The 26,894-nt window shown below is 38.9% G+C and overlaps 1 long non-coding RNA gene across 3 annotated transcripts in view; it reads right to left on the minus strand.

Moving 5' to 3' along the window:
* Nucleotides 1-8,609: 8,609 nt before the first annotated feature.
* LOC102655707 overlaps nucleotides 8,610-26,894 on the minus strand; it is a 34,017-nt gene continuing 15,732 nt past the window's right edge. The window contains exons 3-6 of one of the 3 annotated variants that reach the window (XR_003306258.1): nucleotides 23,516-26,416; nucleotides 11,648-11,801; nucleotides 11,302-11,480; nucleotides 8,610-10,869 (exon numbers count right to left, since the gene is read on the minus strand). This is a non-coding gene — a long non-coding RNA (uncharacterized LOC102655707). The other 2 variants (XR_003306257.1, XR_003306259.1) reach the window with 2 other exon arrangements.

The following is a 26,894-nucleotide window of genomic DNA, read 5'->3' on the forward strand; positions in this document are numbered from 1 at the left end:
CCTAGCACACGTTCACCCATTGGGCGCAAATAATTATGAAAGCGAGCAAAAAATTAATCTGTAAATATAACGATTAAAAAGAAAATTAATACATCTCTTTTTACTTGTAACGTTGCAATACTTGTCACATATTACTCGTGTAACGTACAATATTTCAACACGTTGCTCAAGTTCCACAACTTTTCAACTGCTCCGCGGAGTAATTCCTCGGTGCGCCACGCACACCGTTGCCAGCTCCCTCTTTTAACCGTATTCCACGAGCGTAGAGAGCCTTTGCTCGCCTATACTCTCTCTCCCCCCTCCCACTCCCACTCCTCGAAAGGCTGTCTGCACGGGAGGGGGGGTTATTAGGCAACGCAACACCTCATCCCTCATCCGTGTAACCGCACCGCAGCGTGTATTATGTAACAACACGGAAACGAACTGCGGCCCGGTCGAGAGAGCCGAGGAGGTTGTTCCAGCGCTGTGTTGTTTCGTGGCCGGTGCCGGTGTTCCGTTGTTAGCCCCGATGCCGCCGCCCCTGATATTACACGGCGAGCTAACAACGTGGCCACGTTCGAAATAAGCGTTCGCCCCTCGTAACTCTCGAGTATTCCGTAGTGTACAGCTTTCGTGTGAGCTGCGCAGATTTTTCCAACTTTCGTTCTTCGGTGCAACGCGTACTCGTAGCGACTTTCTTTGTTTCTTTGCTTGAGAAGGAGAGGAAAAACAGTGTATGATTAGATGAATACTGTGTAATACTTGGAAATCTATCTTTAATCATAATCCTATCTTTAAATCCTATCTTTAAATCAATAATTTAAGGCGAACGTGTTTTATAAGTAAATGGATTGTTCGTATGAAAAGGTTAGGTTATGGAATAATTTTGACATTATTATTATTACGTTTTGAGCGATAAATTATTTAAGTAATTTTATTCAATTATTAAATTTTTAATTTCCCATCACTGTTTGTAGAGAAATAGTGCGAGTTTTATTTTATAATCCTGACGAGTATGGCTCGTAACTGAATAGGTTATGTTTTCCAGAAGATTTTATTAGAATTTTGAAAATTTTAAACGTACGTTCGTCTTAATTTTCTATTAAATCCAATAGCAATGATACAAATACAAATACTTGATGATTAAAATTCGTAGAGGAATCGGTTCACGTGCAAAGGTACAATAAAATGGACAATATACAATATTTTCAGAAATAAGAGAATACAAGGTACGAATATTCTTCATCGACGGTTTCGTATCGCGTATATACGCTCCCTTCGTGGAACCGCGCCACTCGTCGTCGCCCCTTTAAATTATTTTAATAAGAAGGCTTTGACATCTTAACTGCCCGGATAGCCAGATCAAAGGGTCTGGCAGGTGATGTCAGTTCCTTTCACTATTTATACGGAAAACAGAGCGGGCGCGCATCCACCGATGGATCGCGTTATCTTGGCTGGATACTCGGAACCGAGTGCGTCAGATACTCGACATTTTTATAGGCACGAAATTAGAAAACGACTCGATAAAAATATGCATTATTTCTGAAACAATATGGCGTCATCTTTTACAGAGATGGATAAATTTCCACGATTTATCGTTCGAAACGTAATAATAATAATCGCAAATAGCAAATATTATCGAAACATTTTAATCAATCCAAGTAATTATTTTTTTTCGAATCAAACCTATCGGTTTAAATAAATGGTTTAATTAAACGTAATAATAATAATCGCAAATAGCAAATATTATCGAAACATTTTAATCAATCCAAGTAATTATTTTTTTTCGAATCAAACCTATCGGTTTAAATCGGCGGAAAAGAACAATTTATAATTTCAAAAATTTTACAAAAATTCTTAAGAAATTTCCCTATATATTATCTGTATACCAGTGAAGAAAATTCGTTAATGCGCATCCTTTTCGATCGAAAATTGGCCGACCCACTGCCGTGAAAAATTATCCACCTATTAATCCGCCTAGAAACCGAACCGTGCTCGATACCAGCTGGACCACGTCGTTGTCTTGGGGGCGGGGGGTTGTCCAACTAAGGAATAATACAAGCTAGGCAGAGAGGAGACCGACCTACCCCTTACCATCCGCGCACACCCGTCGTCCGCAGATAAATCTTCCCGCCCTCTAATTGGCCTTCCCTCCATTTCCTCGTCCCATACCCTTCCTTCCTCCCTCCCTCCCTCCCTCTCTCTGTCCCTCTCTTCTCACTCCACCCCTCCTCCACTCCATCTTCTCTCACGGCCTATCTCGCTCATCCCCTTCGTTCGTTTCCTCTCCTCGTCCGCTTCCCTTCTCTTTCCCCATCTTGGGCTCCGCTTTCCAGGCTGGGCACGACTCCAGGAAACGTTCTCACCCTTCCTCCCCCCTTATCCGCGATTCGGATACACCCTCCTCCTCCTCCTCCTCCTCCCCTTCCCTCGAAGATCTGGCGTCGCGTCCAACGAATTATTAGAATTATTAGACGTTATATTGGCCGCAGAGTGTTCGTTACACAGCCGGAACTCAATTATGAATCTAAGTTATCGGCGGTGAGAGAGACGGGCTATTCGATGTTTGTTATAATGAGGGCTTCCGGTCGGATAAGAATTATTTTGAGGGATTTTATTATAGGCTCCTTTTTTTTTTTTTTTTTTTGACGAATTGATGATTGATTTTTTGATGATGGATTTATTTATTTATTCCTGCAGAATAAAGAGTATTGATTGGAATTATAAGGAATAATTATTTATAAGGTAGATAGAAATAATTCGTATCGAGATTGTTTTTTTTTTTTCAGATACGTTTCTCAATATTTTTTAATAGATATGAAATAATCGTTCCATTCATTATTTTATTATAGATTCCTTGTCGATTTTTTTTTTTGACGAATTGACGATCGAATTTTAGATTTGTTTATTTATTCCTGCAAAATAAATTATAATATTAATTGGAATTATAGGGAATAATTATTTATAAGATAAAAATAATTCGCATTGCGATTGTTTTTTTTTTCAAATAAATATTTTTTCTCAATATTTTTTAATGGATACGGAATGATCTATTATTTTATTATATATTTTATAATTTTGTTATAGGTTCCTTGTCGATTTTTTTTTTTTTGACGAATTGACGATCGAATTTTGGATTTATTTATTTATTCCTGCAGAACAAAGAGTAAAATTAATTGGAATTATGGGGAATAATTATTTATAAGACAGATAAAAATAATTCGTATTGCAATTGTTTTTTTTTCAGATAAGTTTCTCAATATTTTTTAATGGATATAGAACGATCCATTATTTTATTATAGACTCCTTGTCGATTTTTTTTTTTGACGAATTGACGATCGAATTTTGGATTTGTTTATTTATTCCTGTAAAATAAAGAGTATTAATTATGGGGAATAATTATTTATAAGAAAGATAGAAATAATTCGTATCGCAATTGTTTTTTTTTTTTTTCAGTTTCTCAATATTTTTTAATAGATACGGAACTATCCATTATTTTGTTATATATTTTATAATTTTATTATAGATTCCTTGTCGATTTTTTTTTTTTTGACGAATTGATGATCAAGTATCGATCAAATTTTGGAGAATAATTATTTCTGTTTCTTAAAAATAATTCGCATTTTGCAATTGTTTTTTTTTTCAGATATTTTTTCTCAATATTTTTTAATAAATTCGGAACGATCTATTATTTTATTATAGATTCCTTTTTTTTTTTGACGAATTGATGATGGATCAAGTATCGATCGAATTTCAGGGAATAATTATTTATGCTTCTTAAAAATAATTCGCATTTTGCAATTGTTTTTTTTTCAGATACGTTTCTGAATATTTTTTAATAGATACGGAATGATTGTTCCATTCATTATTTTATTATATATTTTATAATTTTATTATAGGTTCCTTGTTGTTTTTTTTTTTTTTTTGACGAATTGATGATCGAATTTTGTTTATTTCTGCAGAATAAAGGGTAAAATTAATTGGAATTATGGGGAATAATTATTTATAAGACAGATAGAAATAATTCGCATTGCGATTGTTTTTTTTTTTCAGATACGTTTCTCAATATTTTTTAATGGATACAGAACAATTCTTCTATCCATTATTTTATTAGACTCCTTGTCGATTTTTTTTTTTGACGAATTGACGATCGAATTTTAGATTTGTTTATTTATTCCTGCAAAATAAATTATAATATTAATTGGAATTATGGGGAATAATTATTTATAAGACAGATAGAAATAATTGGCATTGCGATTGTTTTTTTTTTTTTCAGATACGTTTCTGAATATTTTTTAAATTTCCAGTTCGTCCAATTAGGCGAAAAGTAACGGTGCTTTCTGAAGTATCAGATAAAGAAAGATGACGCAAGATTTACCATTGTAATTCCCAAGGCCTCGTAGTTCCCAGGGTATTTTCGGGGGGAGGGTCACGGCGTTTTAGAATTTTGTGAACTTGTTACATTTCAGATCCATGGAAAGGAGAGGAGAAAATGGAGCAAGCCGCGGCTTACCTGGCAATAAAACTTGACCTCGAGCTGTCGTGTTATATTTCGTAGACCATTGGCGCTGTTTTTATCTCGAGATTCATTGGGACAACTTTGGAAACCTTGAATTTCGAAGCTCGAAACTAAAAAAAAAAAGAGAGAGAGAAAGAAAAAATTATCAAAATAATTATTTTAATAAAAACTTCTACCGATGAGAAATGTGATAATAAATTAAAAAAAAAAAAGAAATTGTAATAATACTTTTTATTATTTCATAAATAAATTATTCGATTTACTCCTCGAAATGTATTAAAAAAATACGTTGATGCGACTCGTGTTTCGTTTGTCCGTTCTCAAACTACGATAACGAAGTCAGTGTAGGAAAACACAAGTTTATGTAATATTTGAGTTTATTTTATTATTAAAAATATTCTTTCTTACCGTATATTCTTTTAATCGAATCATTTCACAACCTATTCCCGGTAATAGAATAACATTAGAATATCTAAAGATAGTGTATTCCATTTCCAATTTTAGAGATTAGATATCTCTAACGAAGCTTTTTTACCTCTCCTATTTCTCAACGCGTGAACAATATATCTTCGGTATCTCTTTATCGAAGGAAAGAACAGATTCACATTCATCAATGTACACTTATCGTTTCCCAACCGCGTAGAAATTAACGAGAAAAAAAGGGAAATCGATAAATATTCAAAACCATGGAAAGAAATAATTCATCATACCTGGATCATCGTTGCACAACGAGGTTTTCAGAATCCTCAGAACTTCGGCTATGAAGCAAAATTTCAAGTTTTAATTCCATATCCAAGTTTTCGTTTTTACAAAGTTTTGCTTCCAACTGTTTATTTCCAACTGGAAAGAAGTCTAGTGGATCGTTTATGTCCTCTTCAAATGGTTTGTTGACAAACACCACACAGTAATAGAAGAGCTATAATAAAGAATATTCAAAATTATTTTTAGTTACGTTAGAATAATCATCCAAGACTGAAATATTTTTGAAATTATTTCTTAATTTTTCATATTTATCAATTATTTCTATATATTTTTTACAAAGTATCGCTTCCAACTGTTTACTGTTGGAAAAAAGTTTCGCCTAGTGGTCCGTTTATGTCCACTTCAAATGATTTGTTGACAAACCTGACACCACAGTAATAGAAGAGGTATAATAAAGAATATTCAAAATCGTAAAAATTACTTCTAGTTATATTAAAATAATCATCCAAGACTGAAATATTTTTCAAATTATTAAATAAAATTATTTCTATACAAAGTTTTTTACAAAGTGTTGCTTCCAATTGTTTACCGTTGGAAAGAAGTTTCGCCTAGTGGTTCGTTTATGTCCACTTCAAATGGTTTGTTGACAAACCTGACACCACACAGTAATAGAAGAGCTATAATAAAGAATATTAAAAATTGTAAAAATTATTTTTAGTTACGTTAGAATAATCATCCAAGACTGAAAACTGAAATATTTTTGAAATTATTAATTATTTCTATATATTTTTACAAACTGTTGCTTCCAACTGTTTACTATTGGAAAGAAGTTTCGCCAGTGGTCCGTTTATGTCCTCTACAAATGGTTTGTTGACAAACCTGACACCACACGCTACACAAAAAAGAGCTATAAAGATTATTCAAAATCGTAAAAATTATTTTTAGTTAGTTTACGTTAGAATAATCATTCAAGACTGAAATATTTTTCAAATTATTAAATAAAATTATTTCTATACAAAGTTTTTTACAAAGTGTTGCTTCCAACTGTTTACTGTTGGAAAGAAGTTTTGCCTAGTGGTCCGTTTATGTCCTCTTCAAGTGGTTTGTTGACAAACCTGACACCACACATATAAATATATAATAACATACATATAATAAAAGAGCTATAATAAAGAATATTCAAAATTGTAAAAATTATTTTTACAAGATACGTTAGAATAATCATCCAAGACTGAAAACTGAAATATTTTAAAATTATTAATTATTTCTATATATTTTTACAAACTGTTGCTTCCAACTGTTTACTGTTGGAAAGAAGTTTCGCCTAGTGGTCCGTTTATGTCTTCTTGAAATGGTTTGTTGACAAACCTGACACCACACGCTACACAATAAAAAGAGCTATAAAGATTATTCAAAATTGTAAAAATTATTTTTAGTTAGAATAATCATCCAAGACTGAAATATTTTTGAAATTATTTCTTAATTTTTCTTATTTATTAATTATTTCTATATATCTTTTCTTATTTATTATTTCTATATATTTTTTACAAAGTGTTGCTTCCAACTGTTTATTGTTGGAAAGAAGTTTCGCCTAGTGCCCCGTTTATGTCCTCTACAAATGGTTTGTTGACAAACCTGACACCACACGCTACACAAAAAAGAGCTATAAAGATTATTTAAAATTGTAAAAATTATTTTTAGTTACGTTAGAATAATCCAAGCCTGAAAACTGAAATATTTTTGAAATTATTAATTATTTCTACGTTCTACGAATCCTAATTAATTTACGCGTTTCTATATTATGAGAAATAAAAAAGATCTTTATATTATTTCGATACGTTAAAATTTTCAAGCATTCGAGGTTTAGACCGTCGCATCTGAAAGAAAAATCCGCGTGAAAACAGGCATCTCTTTCCTTCTTTCCAATCAGTGAAACATTCGACCGATCTAATATTTTAAATATTAAACTACAAACGTAGTACCTTGTATTCTTAATCAACTGACCGTACATCTCGGTAAAGGCCGATGGAGCACGTTTAAGGAGGATTTCAGACACCTAAAACTGTAACGATTCGGGACCTTAACGGGACACTTGTGACTCGAGGATGTTTGCGGAAACGTCGCCGATCGTTCCGTCACGCGTCGCCTCCCTTTTATCTATCCTACTGGCCTCTGGAAACGGAGAATAAGAAGAAGGGAAAAAAAAAAAGAAAAAAGGAACACGGCGTCTCATTGTCCCCGGGAAATAAAGGCGGACACCCCCGAGCCTTCTGTTTTCCACCGTTGCGTGGAACCAATGAAGGCCCGTCGTAAATCTAGAGCAACCCGGTGGGTGGTGGCAGGTTCTTTTTTTTCCCCTCCGTTTTTTCCTTTTCGAAAATTGGAATAATTTTCGGAATACCTGAAGCAAACCTTGAGACGGCAACCTTGAACGTAATCCCCATTTTTACACCGCTTTGCATCGTGCACGAATAAAATATTCAAAACGAGCGTAAATTTATTATTATTATTATTATGGAAGTCTCTTGATTTACTTGATTTGCAATTTTAATCTGAAAAAGTCGAAAGTATCTTTGATCTCGGGAATCCAGAACGTTACGATTCTTAATTAACGCAAGATTTGAATTTGCCGCCATTTTTGCATCAGTCGTTGGCAACCCTGAAAAAAAAACAGTTTGACAGCTGAGAATTTATATATTATTTATATATATTATTTTATATTATATTATATTTATATATATATTAATATATTTATATATATTATTATACGATACAGCAATGTGTTTTCGTTATTGAACAATATTTTAAAAATAATATAATATTTTAAAAACTCTCTTTTATATTTAACACCTTTCGTTATTGAACAATATTTTAAAAATAATATAATTTTTAAAAACTCTCTTTTACATTTAATTCAAATCTTGCCTTAATTTTGTGACACCCTTTCATTATTGAACAATATTTTAAAAATAATATAATTTTTAATTTTGCCTTAATTTTGGGATACCTTTTCGTTGAACAATATTTTAAAAATAATATAATTTTTAATTTTGCCTTAATTTTGGGACATCCTTTCGTTGAACAATATTTTAAAAATAATATAATTTTTAAAAACTCTCTTTTACATTTAATTCAAATTTTGCGTTAATTTTGGGTCATTCTTTCGTTATTGAACAATATTTTAAAAAATATAATTTTTAAAATCTTTTACATTTAATTCAAATCTTGCCTTAATTTTTGGACACCCTTTTGTTATTGAATATTTTAAAAATAATATAATTTTTAATTTTGCCTTAATTTTGGGACACCCTTTCGTTGAACAATACTTTAAAAATAATATAATTTTTAAAAACTCTCTTTTACATTTAATTCAAATCTTGCGTTAATTTTGTGACATTCTTTATTATCGAACAATATTTTAAAAATAATTTTAAAAAATTCGAATCTTGCGTTAATTTTGTGACACGCTTTATTATCGACATACGAAAGAAGAAGCGAGTGACGAAAAGATGGCCGCTCAAGAGAGAGAGAGAGGAGGCTACGCCGCCGTCGGAATCGAATTTCGTCACGGCCCCACCCCGAAAGGCGAAAGGGTTGGCCTTTATTCCCTCGTCAGCCGGCGAGTTATTACACCGTTGTCAGATATACCACCCTCGGTATCCGATCTGCACGCGTTCCCCCTTGATCGCCTCTCCTCTCCCCTCCCCTCCTCTTCTCTCCTTTTCCGCAACGTTGTTTGGTCGGGAAGCAAACCCGACGGAGGCGCGACCATCAGCCGACCGCAAAAGCGATTACGAATTAACGTGCCGCTGCTTCTTCCGAGTTTATTACGCCCGCGTCCTATAACCCTCGACTCCCCTCCCCCTGGGGCCGACTACAATTATCGCGCCTTTTGTTTCGCAATCCGCCGCGGATCCTCCCCGCCGCCGCGAGTAGGGGCGAGCAAAATTCCGCTTATTTTTCAACCTGCTCCCCTGTGTGTCGAGTCGAGCGAGAAAACGCCTCATCTGACGTCTTTTATTATCGTGAATCATCGTCCCGAGATGATTGGCGGGATATATTTTATTTTTCGAGTTATAATCGTAAAAAAAAACGTAACGAGGATTGTCACATTACTATAGCATCACGATAAAAAAAGAAAGTATCGAGACGAACAATTTATTTTGCCAATTCTACTTTTACGTAATAAATAGAATTTTCTTGGTTACACGTTACTTTCGCACGGGCGGATATTCCTATCGTACGGAAAAAGAAACTCGTAAAAAAAAACACGGCGAAAATTGCAACGCTCGAGGGTAGGGCAGCTTGCCAAAAATCGAAACCAGAAGAAATTTTCCTGGTGGAGGGACGAAAACGCGGCGCGAATACAACGCGTTCGTCTCTCCGGCGAAGAAAGATAGGGGGTGGAGGGGAGGGAGACGAAACGATATCGAGGTCCACCGAGAGCGAGACAGAGAGGGAAGCGTCGAACCGAGTATGAGCGAGAGGAGGAGGGAGAAAAGGTGTATCGGCAACGGTGATGCATCGTGGCGTTCGAGCATTCTAGGCATCGAGAGTTCGAGGAGAGAGAGAGAGAAGAAAGACCCTTAATGTAATACGAAGGAGAAAGGAGAAAAAAGATATATACGATCCCAGCATCGAGAGAGAGAGAAAGAAATTGTGGAGGAGCGAAAGAAAAGTACGAAAGGAGAAGTAATAAAAAGATAGAAGGAACAAAAAATACGAAATAAGAAAGAATTACTTGATAAGGAGAATGAAAAAAACGAATACGTAATTGAAGAGAGGAATGCGAGAGAACAGGAAAAAAGAACATCGTTATATAGCTACATCGAAACAAGAATAAAGAGAGAGAAAAAAAGAAAATGGTAGATGCTAGTTCGAAGTGAGGAAAATAAGGGGTAGCTCGGCGCCACCGCCCCATGCTTGGCTTGCAAACTGACTTCCGTCCTCCGTGCGACTATTCAGACGCCGGTTGGCGTTTTTATACCAGCTCGAACGAGAGAAAGAAAAAAAGAAAAGAAAAGGAGGAATCGGTGGAAAAGAAGCAAGAAAAAATACGTACATATATATATATATATATATATAGAACAGGACAAGAGAGAGAGGCCCTAGACTGGCTAGCGGCACGTATCCTAGAAGCAAAAGTGTTGGCTATCCCTTCTGGTTCACTTCTAGCACCACCGCTAGCAGTTCCACGTCTCGTGTACCAAAGGCCAGTCTATAATATATCTCCCGCCTTATCTGCCGCTCGCTGTTTACTGCCCGATAGACTCCGCAGATAGCCGGGGCCCTGCATCACCACCGCCTCGCGAGAGAGTCGAGTCACTTACTTTTATATATGTTGTTACTTACGTCAGGGAGCACGCGGTAGGGAATTCGTGAGACAAGTTGGAAAATGCTGATGGCCGGATCGAGATACAGCGCGACGCCGAAACGACGCTCGGGCGGGAGGGTGCTTCCCTTCTCCTCCTCCTCCTCCTCCCCTTTTCGTGGAAGGAACGAATATTTCCTTGCCCGGACTTGTTGGGAAAATGATTTAGAGGAGGCGTTGTTCGAGACGTATCAAGGCTTGGATTCTTTACGACGAGATTCTCCACATCTTGGGAATGCGAGGTTGTTCGTGGGACAGAGTTTTTTCGAGAAACGTGGAGTTTGAAAATTTTGTGGATCTGGAAGTAGATTCAATTATATATAATAATTGGTCAAAGTATTTCAAAATGTTTAATTTCGATTTATATCGAAACATAAAATATATATTTCTTTTCCATATTAGATATTGATTTTATCAATGCCAAAATTCATAGATGGAAGAAATCCATTCCACAGATATAATATCAGATTTATCTATGGAAACCGCAAGTTTTCCACAGTGATATTAAAATCACCAAACTTCGCCCATTCCTACGAGATTCCCCCTCCATCGTGACGCGGTGGCGTCCGGTAGCGATACAATCGGGTTCCCAGGACCCTATATCCCTCTCCCCGGGCTCGCAAATAAAGAAAATGAGAAGGCGGAGGAGGCCAACTACCCCCCAGGAATAATCGAAAGAAAGAGAGAGGTATCAAAGATACACAGAAGTAGAAGTCGGCGGCCCTCGTACCGGAACTTCCTTCCTTCCTTCCGCCGACTGATCGACGAGCCAAGTTTTCTCGTCTCTCGGATTTGGGTCGGGATCTCCGCCTCTTTCCCTCTTCCTCTCCTTTCTCCTTTCTCCTTTCCCGATCTTTCGACTCGCCGGTAATTTCCAGCCGAGTTTTTCCTCCTCGCGTATCGTTCAGGCTGCCTCATGAAAGTCAGATGACGAGAAGTTGAGAAGACGCGATGGGAAGGTGATTGGACCGTGAAAAAAAAAAAATTGTATTTTCAACGATAATAACATTTAATATAAAAAAGAGATGCAACGTTGAAAATTTTAAACTTAGAAAGAATAATGGAAGATTAGAAACCTGAATTTCGTTTCGTTTCGTTGGGATATATCGTTGGCGAAGGAGGTGTTGTGTTTACTTCTGGCAAAAAGTCCAGCTGGACGGCAGAGGGGCAAGGGGAGTCGTCCTTCGCTCGGACCGCTTATCTCCGTTCGGACAAACTTTGTTGACAAACCTGACACCGAGCCGAGTAATAAAATTTAACTACGTTTCAAGTCGTAAAGATTATTTTCACTTGCGAAGTTGGAATATCGTGCAAGACTGAAACCTGAAATATTTTCGAAACTATACAATTATTAACTGTATCGAATACGAAATTAAACGGTCTATGAGAAATAAAAAAATTTTTTAAATTTTCTATTCTATATAATACGATCAGTGTGAACAGTAATTTTATTACAATGTATCTTCTATATAATTACTATTGGATAAATTATCGATTATGGATTGAACGAGAAAAAGAAGGATCTCCCTCGCTTTCTTGTAACACCCTATAAAGATTAAGCTCTCCCTAATGTAATTTGGGATCGCGCTTTTATCGTACAAATGAATGGTCGGAATCGTTACTTTGCATCGGGTTTTAGAGAGATTTAGACGGTGGCGCGTTTCTTGTCACGGGACGATTCGTCTTTTGTCGTGAAATCGAGAGGTGGTGTTTCTGTTTAAGTCCCGAGATCGCTTTTCGGCCGCTCGATCAATCTTCCTCCCGTGGCCGGCCTCTGACCGTATACGGTTGACAAGTGTTGTTTCGAATCGTTGCAAATTATATTTGCGGATTATTTGTTGCCGGATGAAAAAGCGGCGGAATAATTCGAGGCGATGCGTTCCGTTTCGGGGTTAAGTCGAGATAAATTATTTTATTCGCGCGCGATCTTTTTTTTTTTTTCCTCGAAACATATCGTTATATTATTTTTCTTTACTCGAACTTTCTTTCCCTTTTTTCTTTATTTAAATTTTTCATCTCGACGAGAATTGTTGTTGAGAAATCGAAGATAATTTATTTCTTCGAAACAAGATCTCAAGAACGTGTTTTTGTTTTTATAACAAAAAGTGCGATGGCCATCTTGAGCCATCATACTGTATTAACTTCGGCAGAATGGGTTTAAATTGCAGGTTTTGTTTCGCGTGACCGACTTACGGAATTTTCTTTGTTGTTGCAGCGTAAAAAGATGTATTCTTCTTCTTCTTCTTCTTTTTCTCCCTCTTCCGCAACTTTTCTTCTCTTTACTTTCTTTCGCAGAATGGTAATATTTTTCGAACGATAAATTATCCCGTGGACGTTTTAATTACAAGAATACAGAAGAAAAAATATATCTAATTTTCACTCTCATTGTTTCTACATTTATCCGATTAAAACTTAATTTACGAATACGAAACCATCGTATAAAAAGTATCAGTTACATCGAATACACAAATTTCACAAATTAATTAACTCAACACTTTCTTTTTATTCAAAAAAAACACAGAATTCAAATAATTCAAAATATTCGAATATGGCCGCCATATTGCAAAGGGACGATCCGCCATGGATGCCGTTAAAATATCACCATTCCAAAAAAAAAAACAATCCTATTTTAAAACTTCTCGAAAACCAATCTTTCTCACCGAAAGTCGAAACTCGCTGGTGAAAAGATATCTTTTCCTCCGTGTCGGAACGACGAAATCGGCAGGCCATCTTCCTTCACGCGCGAAGATAGAAGGAGACGGCGAAACCGGAGGGGAATCGTCGTTCCGTGTCCCCTCGCAATAGCTGCTTCTCGAGAACAGCTGTTGTCCTATGGTGAATCGCACTTTGTTCGAGGGAATAGTTCGAGCGAGTTTTTCCTACGTACGGCCATTCCCACCCCACGGCCATTTTTAACCACCCATTTTTTCCACGCTTACGCGTCCGATTTCGGATCCATTTTCGATCGACGCGCAATTTTCGTTTGGATTTCTTGCTGGCGACCGTGCGTTTCTTGCTGCTGGACTGAGAGAAAGAGAGGTACATTAATATTAAATCTCGTAATGTAATGACACTGCGTGCAACTTTACCACTTTGTGCTGCTTTAAATAAATGCATGTTTTTAAATCTATCCATTATTCATTCTCGACAAAGGAATTGATGTGGTTTTTTTTCTCTTCACTTAATCGAAACTGGAAAATGCGAAATTAATTTAGACTTTGTTTTTGAATATATATATGTAAATAAATTATTATATTATTCGTAGTTGTTAATTAAAATCATATAAGAGAATTGCAGATATCGTAAGAAAGATTCTTCTCGTAAGAATAATATAATTTGTTTCCAACGAATATCGTATAACGCGTCTTTGATATTAATATATTCCCCATCTTCATTTTTTCTCATCCATATTGCTGAAAGGGTGCACGAAAATCCGATAACTCATCCGTCAATTTTCAAATACCGGTTAAAAAAACGGAATCAAAACATCGGCCATCGCAAGTACTTTCCTCGCATCGTCCTCTTCTCAGCTAGGAACATTTTTTCCCCCACCCAAACTCGACACTGTCGCCGCCTATCTCGGTGCGAACTGGGTCAAAGTAATTTCCCCCCGCGCCGCCGAGGATACGCGTAAGAAGGTATCTCTATCCATCCTTCCTAGGAAGGATACGCTCCATGTATGGCGCGACGTCGTTAATAACGCGAGCCGCTGTTACCGGCTGAAAAATGGATTGCGAATACCCGAAATATGATAATAAAGGTGAAATATCGCGGAGGACCGCGGAAAGTGGCCGTAGCGTCGGGTTGCGATCCTTCATCGCGCAAAGCCCTTCGATAAGGCCGCTATTGGAATCTCGATAGGGGTAGCCGAAGACTGGAGGGGTGGGGGTAGAGGTTGGTAGATCGCGGAGATCGGATTTGAACCGTCTCGAGGGATGGGGAGGGGGAAAGGGACGGGAGGGATAGAGGAGAAGAGACGTATAGCTGAAAGGTGTTTGTACGCGAGAGAGAGTATCTCGTCTCGCGTTCCTCTGCGCGGGTATTCTAGTTCTCCGGGGATAAAATGTGGATGGATGAGCCATAGATTTATACCGATCCCTGTAATATCGTATCTACGCGGCGCAGCGTAGGGGGTAACGGACGGAGGGGTTTGTCAACGGTACGGGATGATGTATCGCGATCAAATGCTGATAACGCGTCCAAGATCCGCGTTGAAGAACCCTATTTGCGGTCACTGTTTTTAAGTCACTTATTAATCTCAATTTTCCCTTCCGATCATTCTTTAGAATACGATCCTTGAAATTTGAATTCATAACGATACATTCGAGCTACTTTGAACGAATCTTAGCATAACATCGAAGCATCGATATAACGATATTTATTTCAGAAATATGGATAATTTTTCTCGAAAGATCTACTAAATTCGGCAAACGACGACGCAGCGAACGTTATCGATTGAACGCACGATGTGGCACAACGTCCGCCGGGGACATTGCGCACGTTTTAAAAACCGCCGCTGTTTTCGCTCGGACTATTCGTCTAAATCGTTTCGCCGCTGATCAATCATTTCCGAATCGCGAAGCACACCGGGATGGACAGAGTCTCATCAATCCGTTGTATCGTCGGGGTGGGGAAAATATTGGCAAGTGTTTTTACGACGATTCCCCACGATCGAGAGGGAAAAGATCGCGCGTTCACTACGGCATGTGTAACGCGACTATAACGCCGCTCGGAAGAGTATGTGCTCATAAACGTCGAGCAGCGTCGATTGTTCTCCTTTTGCCTGGCTGGTGGCGGTAGTATCGAGGAAAAGAGTCGGCAAGTCATTGAAAAAGAGAGGTTTTGTCAGAATACGGGATATACCGGCGAGGGGATTGGGTCGAAATTGGGATGAGGGGGCGAGCGGGGAGAGGAGGGAGGGACGGTGGAGTGGTGGTGGGGATGGAAGCAGATATATATCCACGGCAATGCGTTACGGGTTCAGCTAAATCCGCCATGATGAATGTGTTGGCGGGAATAAATCCGCAATGCACACCCCCACTGCCTTCATCCTCCGCTGTGCCGCCTCCCCCCCCTCCTCCTCCTACTTTTACCCTGCCGATTTCTCCCCTCCCCTCACCATCTTTCCCACACCCCTTAACCATCGCTCGTCCTCATACACTTTCGAGATACATCTCTTTCCTTCCTTCCTCCTTTCTTCCCGCTATTTGCTCTCTTTTTGTTAGCGCTTCTCCCCCTCCCTGTCTTTCTTGGCTTCTCTTTTGCCATTGCGCGCCTCTCCGTGCATTTCTTTTGGCTTCTTCTTATATCGAGCGTCTTTATATCGAGCCAGATATTGTCCGCTTTTTTTACACGTACACATCGCGATGTATATATATATGTATTTTTACGATACTCGATCCACGGAGTCTGGGAATAAAAATTATTTGGCTCGATTAGCGGGCGATTTGTCCGATTAATACGAGGATACGCGGCTCCTCGAAAAGACGTATGGCCGCGAAAAGAAACGTTAGATAAAAATCTTCTTATACAGTTATTTCGAAACGTCCGAACAGACGTTTTATCTGTTTCCTTTACGCTCTTTTTGTCGAGTTAAATAAATTACAAATACGGTACGGATGTTGGAAAAGTTCGGCCATCCTAACCTTTACTTAAAAGGTAAAAGATGTATGTATGTAACTTCGGATATGGCAATATATCTCGTCGAAATGAAAAAGTATCAGATAGGATATTTCCGACTAAAGAGGACGGTACAATTTCCATATGGCCGTAAAAAAAAAGAGAGAAAAAAAAATTCGAGATACTTTTTGCCGTACGCGAATCGGTGGAAAAATAGTTTTATCGATTTGTTTACATCGCGTATTTAAAATGCAATCTCCCATCCGGTTATCAATCTCTCCTCCGGCATCTTTTCGCGTTTATTCCACTCTCTCGCCCGCCCGTGCGAATACGAACACACCACTCTATTCTTCCGCGTCCATGATGAAGCCGTGCCGGCGCTGCGCGCGCACGCACGTGACCGCGCACACACATAGGCGTAAAACGCGGCTGATCACGTTTTCTGCCTCTTTCCCTCTCTCTCCCTCTCTCTCTCTTTCTCTTTGCTCTCGAACACGCTCGACCTCCCTTTTATTTATGCACGTCTGCACCGGGCAGGTGGACGTTTATTAGGATTTATGGAATGGATCATTTCACGCTTGGCAAGCGTTTTTTATCGCTGCCTCTTTTTAAATGAGATGCAACGATCACCGGGATGACGAGGCGAAGAGAAGGGACGAGAGATTACGTATCGCGATGCGAGATCGGCCCAACCGTGTATGCGTTTAATGCTGTCCCGGATGATAATTTATCCCGTAAGAGAATTAAAATTCTTGTCGAAAGTTTTTGACCAACAGAAATCTTTTTTTTAATATTCTTTATAAATTGTGAAATTCGAAAAATTGAAAAGTGTCGAAAATATCGATTTAAAATGTAGAAATAATATTTCGTCTCGTAGAAAAGCGTCGTCAATTGTGATCTGTAAATCAAATATCGGCACTTTCGAGAGCAAAGAGAAGGAGAAAATATCTGGCGAGTGTACAAAGGAATTCGCCGAAATTCCGATATACCTAACCTCTGCCACGCTTGGAGAGAGAGAAGAAGAAGAAAAAAGAGAATCGTAGCCGCGATATTATATTAAGAAATTATGAATCGCGCGCGGTTGCGCGCAAGAAACACGGATCATAAATCTCGGGGCAAGGCAAAACTCTATGAGCCACGAGGAAGATATAATTGACACGACAGGCATAAATTCCATTCACCCATTATTAATGACGTATTTCTCCATTCATTTTCATTCTTCGGTTATAACCACAACTGGTTACTAACTGTTTATCATCTTAGCCATCCGTCCGCGGCGAACGAAAATTTATGTCTTCATCGATAGCCTACTCGTTGCAACGGCCGGGAGCAAGTATTCACGTTCCATCGTTCGATGCGCGCCTCTACTTTCCCGCTCTGGCTCGATCAATTATTTCATTCCTCTCGGTATTCCTTCTTACTCGCTCTCCGCCTTTTCCTTTTTGCCTTGGAAAGGAAAGGAAAAGATTGAAAGAATAATAATCGTAATACGTCGAACGAGAAAAGTGACGCGTTATAGGTTAGGTTACGTACAAAATTAAGTTTTTTATTCGTTCTTCGTATTCCATCTTCAGGATCGTAATAAAATATCATATTAGATTAATATATCTGAGAATAAATTTCTCTTCAAAATTATTTTAATCTTGCTGCGAGTGAGTGTAACGAAGAAAACTACATTACCAATCAAGTAATATATATATAGGTTATAATATTACATCGCTACCGTTACACACATCGAGTCAAAAATTAACGTAAGAACAGTAACGAAGAAAACTACATTACCAATCGAGTAATATATATAGATTATAATATCACATCGCTCAAAAATTAACGTAACCTTCTTGCTATTCACGATTGAAAATTTATCCAATTAATTCAATTCTCACCGATCCTCCAAGAATTCGTCGTGGGCGAGAGAGAGAATAAAGCTCGAGTCCCAGATTGATAAGCGGCGATATCAAGATCATTAGTCCTCCTCTCGATTCTTTGCCGGATAAAGGGGGGGGGGGCTGTTATTTATGATCGGCCGTTGTAGAGCGAATCGGCGAACGGTTTCGCAGGCAGATTTCGTAGGCCGAATTCGGGAGGACGATACGAATATTCCCGGCCGGTTCACTGGCCAGATAGGCCCCTCCTCCCCTCCCTCCCTACGTACTCGGTGTGTGTGGAACACGGCGGATAATCCTTGTGGATTATTGCGGTATCACGTGGGTCCATACGTGCTCGCCCGGTGGAGGATGCCCCTAGGAAGCCGTATTTGTATGCCGTGGAATACACCTACGTGTTGTGTATCGTGGCCCAGGCTTCTCCATGGAAACCCTTGCTAGGGGCCGGGCCTGCTGCGATACCCTAATTCCTAAATCTGTCGCCATAAGTCCTCGTTACAATAAATAACCCGACCGGTGTGTGTCTGGGCTTGCGCCTCCTATTCCTCCAACGCCTCCTACAGGTCTTCTTCCACGGCTTCTACCTTTCGGCTAAGCGTTGCCCTACCCCCTCCCCTCCCCGCCGCTCTCGCCTATAGCTCTCGGCCCTCGTACATCTTTTCTATAAAGAGGCGCGCGTTGTTCCGTGGACACCTCCGCTTTTTGCGCGCGCGCGCACACCATGGAACTCTCTCTCCTTTCTCGAAAGGAACGTGTAGAGCGGTTTTTCTTCGGCCAGATCATTTTTCATAAACGAATTAATTAATTAACAAGAGATTAAAGATTATTTGATATTTAAATTTAATAGTATCGAATTAAATGCAATTTTTGGAAAATTCAACGATTCTTCGATAATCTTCCAATTAGGAAGATTCTTTTTAATTTTAAGATCAAGGTTTATGGAATCACGGTAATAGTTTCTCCTCCAGAAAAGGGGCAAATTAAAAAATTCGGGTCAGAGTCGTTGAACCGTCACCTCCGATTCTTTCCAGTTTCCCTGGTCAACGTCTGACCTCTCGCGTAATTATTGGCCGGGCGGGGGATAATCGATTGATAATCGCAAGAAGGGCCGGATCGTGTCGACGTTCGAAAATTACGTCGTGACATTGCCGTAGGGGGGGGGGTGTTGTATCGTGAGCTCGAAAAGACGCGGCGCTTAGGCGCGCGAGCTGCATGCGGAATGAGCGGAGGGGATAAATAACCGAGGGCAATAAGCTCGCGTGAAATTATGAATCCTGTCCCTCCTCCCTCCGTCTTCCTCCGTTATATCTCGAGATAGCCAACCCTCTCGATTATTGTCCCTTTCCCCGAAGTTATACGGCGGGCAAGTTCAACGAGTTAGAAAGAATCACGCGAATCATATCGATGGAATTTCTCTTTCACATTCTCTGGCCTAGAAACAAATATTCTTATCATTTCTACGATCAATATTAATTGATACATTTTCGAAGCTTCGATATAATCAAAATTTTAAAAATTTCTCTTCCAATTTCCATAACTCTCTCCGAAAAAAAAAAAATTCCAATTATTCAGCAGCGAGAAGAGAGAGACGGCGAACAGAAAGAGAAAGAGAGACAGAGAAAGAGAATCAAAGTGCCAAGTTTTATTCGAAACGCGGTTCTTCGGCGGACGGAATCGGAATCCCAACGGCCCTTCTCCCCGGGCCAACTCGTGCGCCGATCGTGCGACATCGCGTGGAATTCGAAAGCGGTGGATCGAATGGTCGAAGAGGGGGGGGAAGGGGGCACACAGCCTTGGCGGGTTCGGGGTCGCGCGACTCGAATCCCGAAGCGCGGTGCCGCGCTGATTTATACGAGTTGGGCAGGATCAACAACCGGGAGAGCTGTTTAGCCGGTGCGTCTCATATTTATTTATCGGTGGCTCGGAATCGAGAGCCACGATTCTAGCGCGTGCACGACGCGAAAACGGAGGGAGGGGGAGGGGGGACTCTCTCTACTCTCCCCCCTCCTCCTTCTTCCTTTCCACTCGGTGTCCTCACGGGAAAGCGGCGCGGAGAGAGGAAGTCGGAACGGAGAGGGCGGAAGTGACGCCGGCGCCTCGACGGAGCCGAGGCAGGGCGCCGCCGGTGCGCTTCGATGCCTTCCTATCGCCCCCCCCTCCTCCCTCCTCTTCCTCTGCCTCTCGGTCGGCAGTGCGTCTTCGTTATGTCATCTTCCTCAGTCGTTTAATGCGGTATTAACATATGGATGAATTTGTTTTGCACGGGTAAACGGTTTGCGCGGATCTTGTCCATGGTTTTGTCGACTTAGGCGTCGAGAATTATTTTTTTTATTCGATCGAATCAATTCTCGTTTATGTATAATTGGATTAATTTTCTTTTTCTTTTCGGTTCATGTAAAATAATTGCTCGAATTTTAACGTTTGAATTCGTATTGAAAATAATTTCAAGTATTAAATTTTGATAGAAATGTGTAGATTATAATATTTATTAACGGATATATGTATTTTTTCTTTTTTGTAAAAATAAATCCAAAATTTTAATAATTGTTTAGGGATTGTATTTTTATGGTTCTTGTTTCTTGTTGCGAGACACTTCATGTTCGAAGTAACGTTTTTTCGCACGGCTTGGATGAGCAATTATTTTGATACCTTTTTTCCGGGATAGCATCGATTTGCCGCATTCCGCGTGTTTTATGGACAAAATAACGTTTTTATGCCCGATGGTAAAATACGGGATGCAAATTAACGCGTTACAGCGTGGCTTTTAATTGTAGAGAATTTACACGTCCTATAAAACGGGGAATCGGGAAGGAAAGGGAAGAGGTATTGTAGGGTAATTATGGGAGAGATGCGATAATTTATCGAATCGTCGCCGTGTTTACATTTCGAGAAATTTTTCCGCGGACAAATATCGTGTATTTTAAAAAGTCGAAACTAAAAATATCGTGATTTGAACGTTTTCTTAACACCAAGAATTATAAAACAAACTTCGTAACGTTTATAATTGAATCGAATCGAATCGAGCCACCATGGAAATAGATATTCCAAAAATTCATAATAATAATTAATAAAACTTTATCTCCTATCTAACATCAAAATTCTTAAAAAGAAATTGCTTAACTAACTCTTAACCGATGAACGAAAGAATAAACCTAACCTAAAATCGCACCTGTCACGTATCGTCACCGATATATTCAAAGTATCTAAAAACGCATCTTTTCCAATTACAAAAGAAACCAAAGGAAGAGAAAAACGAGAAGGAAACAATCTAAAACATAATTTATTTCTATTTCTTTTCACTTACTAGATCGCTGTCTACATTGATCGTAATATTCATAATCGAATCGATTGTGTCGAATCACCATGGAAATATTCTAAAGTTTCAAGAAATTATAATAATAATTAATAACTTTATCTCCTATCTAACATTAAAATCCTTAAAAAGAAATAAACAAAAGAAATTGCTTAACTACTTTTTAACCGATGAACGAAAGAATAAACCTAACCTAAAATCGCACCTGTCACGTATAATCACCGACATATTCAAAGTATCTAAAAACGCGTATCATCATCTCTTTCCCAATTAGACACAAGAAAAGAAATATTCACAAAAGAAATCAAAGGAAGAGAAAAACGAGAAGGAAATAATCTAAAACACAATTTATTGTTGTTTCTTTTCACTTATCAGATAGCTGTCTACATCGATCGTAGTATTCATAATCGAATCGAACATGTTGAGCCACCATGGAAATAGATATTCCAAAGTTCATCGTTAAAGTTCCAAGAATTCATAATAATAATTAATAACTTTATTTCCTATCTAACATCAAAATTCTTAAAAAGAAATTGCTTAACTAACTCTTAACCGATGAACGAAAGAATAAACTTAACCTAAAATCGTACCTGTCACATATCGTCACCGATATATTAAAAGTATCTAAAAACGCAGCACCTCTTTCCCAATTACAAAAGAAAATTACAAAGGAAGAGAAAAACGAGAAGGAAAAAATCTAAAGCACAATTTATTTCTATTTCTTTTTACTTACCAAATCGCTGTCTACATCGATCGTAATATTCATAATCGAATCGATCGTATCGAGTCATGGAAATATTCTAAAGTTTCAAGAAATCATAATAATAATTAATAACTTTATCTCCTATTTTCTATCCACATCAAAATTTTTAAAAAGAAATTGCTTAACTAACTCTTAACCGATGAACGAAAGAATAAATTTAACCTAATCGTACCTGTCACGTATCGTCATCGACATATTAAATGTATCTAAAAACGCATATCATCATCTCTTTCCCAATTACAAAAGAAATCAAAGGAAGAGAAAAACGAGAAGGAAATAATCTAAAACACAATTTATTTTTGTTTCTTTTCACTTATCAGATAGCTGTCTACATCGATCGTAGTATTCATAATCGAATCGAACATGTTGAGCCACCATGGAAATAGATATTCCAAAGTTCATCATTAAAGTTCCAAGAATTCATAATAATAATTAATAACTTTATTTCCTATCTAATATCAAAATTCTTAAAAAGAAATTCTTAATCGATGAACGAAAGAATAAATCTAATCTAACCTAAAATCATACCTGTCATGTATCGTCATCAACATATTAAATGTATCTAAAAACGCATATCATCACCTCTTTCCTAATTATAAAAGAAATCAAAGGAAGAGAAAAACGAGAAGGAAAGAATCTAAAACACAATTTATTTCTATTTCTTTTCACTTACCAGATCTCTGTCTACGATCGTAATATTCATAATCGAATCGATCGAGCCACCATGTTAATAGATATTCCAAAGTTCATCGTTAAAGTTCCAAGAATTCATAATAATAATTAATAACTTTATTTCCTATCTAACATCAAAATTCTTAAAAAGAAATTGCTTAACTAACTCTTAACCGATGAACGAAAGAATAAATCTAATCTAACCTAAAATCATACCTGTCACGTATCGTCACCGATATATTCAAAGTATCTAAAAACGCATCTTTTCCAATTACAAAAGAAACCAAAGAAAGAGAAAAACGAGAAAGAAAGAATCTAAAACATAATTTATTTCTATTTCTTTCCACTTACCAGATCGCTGTCTACATCGATCGTAATATTCATAATCGAATCGATTGTGTCGAGTCACCATGGAAATATTTTAAAGTTTCAAGAAATCATAATAATAATTAAATAACTTTATCTCCTATCAAAATTCTTAAAAAGAAATTGCTTAACTAATTCTTAACCGATGAACGAAAGAATAAACCTAACCTAAAATCCTACCTGTCACGTATCGTCATCAACATATTCAAAGTATCTAAAAACGCGGCACCTAATGTAATTTCCCAATTACAAGAGAAGTCAGAGGAAGAGAAAAACGAGAGGAAAGAATCTAAAGCACAATTTATTTCTATTTCTTTTCACTTACCAGATCGCTGTCTACACCGATCGTTCCATATCTCGTTCGATAATCTCGTCGGCGCTACGGGCGAAAACCACTTCACACACCATCAGGTATTCCCGATCGTGATTTCCTGATCGGCCATGCACGCCGAGGAATCGAGCGTGTGCCAGGCCTACGTTAATCACGTTTCGACTTTTCAGTATGTACGACGCGTCTCCGCATCCTCTATGTTCCTCGCGTATCGACGATCGTCGCGCGCTCTGACGATTTAAAGTGGTTCCGCTTGAGCGTGTAATTGTACCTCGTGCGCGCTTTCGAATTTATCGACAATCGTGCGCGCGCGCGCGCGTTTACGTGTGCGATGCGTAAATTATTAACGGCCTACTATTAATTAATCCCGCGTAGGATTTCGCCGCGGCTTCCTGCCCGATCAAAATATTGCCTTAATTGATGAGGACATCGAAAAATATACGTGTATATTTTACGCGTAGGTGTGGATGCAAAAGCACCCGTGGTAGGCACGGAACGAACAGAGCACAAATGCTACATTTAACGCGAGAAGTAACGCGCGGGTAAATAAATACCAAAGGATGGACGCCGCTTCCGCCTGATATTTCAGGATCGTTCTTTGTGGGCAAGTAATTTCAATTATTTTTAATCCTCGCTTATAATTTATATTTACTTTTCGAGATCCATCTTAAGAAATGGTAAATTAAAATTTTCTCAAATACCGACCGATTTTCGTATTTCTAAATTTTCAACCGCGTTGCGATTTTAATATTAATATTAATATTAATACCGTATCGAGGTTCTCGAATGATCGATAACCGACAATTATCCTTTCGAAAAATTCGATAGCAATCGGTTAAACGGTGAAAAGAAAAGGTTGAATCGAGAGCGTGATTGGACCGAAATATAATCGTAAGAAACGATTGCCAGGCTATGATGTATAATTAACCGCGAGGCCGGCCGTGAAACGTCCGTGAATGAACGAACGGTGGCAATGCGTGCGTGCCAGCAGGTATAAAGCTCGCGCTCGTCTCTTAGGGCGGATTCAATTAATCAAAGCCGCGTCGGGCCCGGCCGCTGCTGATTACTCTTGCGATGCACTTAGTCGCGTACATGCGATTACACGCTGTGAGATAGACAGATGAGGCTACGTGCTCGTAGTTAATCTTCCGAGCGTCAAACGGTACAAACGACACGTAGTGGAAGGTGAGCCGAGGTATGCGCGTTGGCCAAGAAGGCTCGTCGTGTGTGCACGCTATACACACACACACACACAGGGAAGGGGCGAGCAGCAGACATCTTGGCCGAGCAAGCGTGGTCTCGCGGCTGCCACGGCGAGGACTCCTCTCGTGATATAGAGCTCTAATATGCGAATGAATTAACCAAATGGAGCCGTATACCGACCGATACGCCTCTGCGCGGATTGACTCGCAGCCGGAACACCATTTTTCGATTTATCCCCTCGTCCATGAATTCACTCACGCGTAATTAACTTGCGCGGATACCCACCTCGTACTTTCTTTACTCGCGATTTTCGATCTCGAGAAAGATACTTTTTGTTAATAATGTCATACTGAATATGACAATTTCGAAAAATAATTCCATTAAAAATCATACACAAACTAATCGTATCAACAATATCACAGAATAACTAAATTAAAATTTCGCGAGTCCCACGCGACGGATCTTCAAATGCCCCTCTCAAACCTCTCTCTCTCTCCAGGTGCCACCTTCAACAACCTGCTGGCGCGCAATTGCGAGGGGGTTGAGAGAGAGAGAGAGAGGGGGCGCGATTCCACGTGCAGGAACGCACACGTGGCGGGGCAGGCGCACGGTATTCGCACGGGCGGAAACTGAACCGCACATATCTGAATACGAATGAAAAAGCTTAATGCGCCATTATTTACTTGATAGTGGACAACCTGGTTCCACGGGTACACCAGCACGTGTTTACGCGTTTATAACAGACGTGACGTAGAGTGGTTATATCCCGGCCAGGGCGTATGCGTCAGCCGGGGCGGAGGCGGGGTGGGGTGGGATGGAGTGGAGTGGGGGGGAGTTCGGTGTCGGCCGGCGTTCGAGAGGGTGCAGCACGAACGATGGGCAGAGGTGTACGCCGGCCCGTACGTCGGTGTTTCGCACGGTGCAGCGGCACGCGCATTACCCGGGACGCCGGTAATGCGGCGTCGGGTTCACACCGGTGCATATATTTTATTTAACACTGACACCACGGCCGCTGGTGGAGGGGCGAAATTACGCGGTGTTATTAATGAAACTAAACTATTAATTTAAATTCCATTGTTCCATTATAAATAATTACCTGTTAATTACCGGTGGAACAGGCCACCACCCCCCCCTCCTCCCCTCCCCTCGGTGTAGTAATGTGATCGGAGCCAACAAACGATACGCGCCATTTGTTACGGATTCACGCCACGGCCAGATTAATGCACCTTTTTCCTGTGACTCGAACCGTATAGATGTACCTTTTTTTTTTTTTTTTTATTTTTATTTCTCCGTCCTCGTTCCATTGCTCGTTTTTCCAGCCGGATTTTATCGCTCGAAAAGAGGAACCTCACCGTTTCATCTACCTTTTTTTCGAGGAAAATGTGATTATAAAATAAGTGAAATGATTGATTAATTATGATGAAGCTTGGAGCTTTTAAATTTACATATATTGTTTGTAATGAGATTATTGATATTTTATTCCAAGTCTTCAAATGTCTTTTCTGATTCTTTGATTTAAACCAGCATGATATCTTGATCCATCATTCTTGTTGGTAACGAGGAGAGAAGAATAAAGCCGCACCTATAAATTCATTTCCAATTGAAAGTAATCGGTCCTGTTCCCAACCGAAATTAACTGGAACTTGATGTTTGCTCGCTCCTCCAAACTGGGGTCGAGCCTCTCTCCTCCAACTGAAAAAAAAAAAAGAAGAAAATGTCTGTATTAAATATCCATACCAGTTTTTTCTCCTTTTTCCCCCTTCATTGTTCTCAGAAAAATACCAGAATGTTTTCAAAAAAATTTCCAAACGACAATATATAAAATTATTCCAAAGTAATAATTCGTTGTCGAAGATTTCGATGAAAATAATCAATTTCTCAATATATAAATCACTATCATTGCTTCTAACATTTATTATTATAAAATTATTCTTATCGATTGATTATTCAACTTCAACTCGAAATTACATTAATCAGAAATAACAAACGGCGCGTTATTCAAAAAAATAAATTTCGTCCAAGGAGCTGATATACTTATCTCTTCGAAAGCGCGAGTAATATTCCTTTCCCTCCACTCCCTTTTTTTTATCTACAAACTCGGAAAGGAGGCACGAGCGAAAAAGAATTTCTGGCAGGGTGAAGAAGCGTAGCGTCAGAACGTTAGAACGGG

This window comes from Apis mellifera, linkage group LG16 (assembly GCF_003254395.2).
Source record: "Apis mellifera strain DH4 linkage group LG16, Amel_HAv3.1, whole genome shotgun sequence".
Taxonomy (NCBI): domain Eukaryota; kingdom Metazoa; phylum Arthropoda; class Insecta; order Hymenoptera; family Apidae; genus Apis; species Apis mellifera.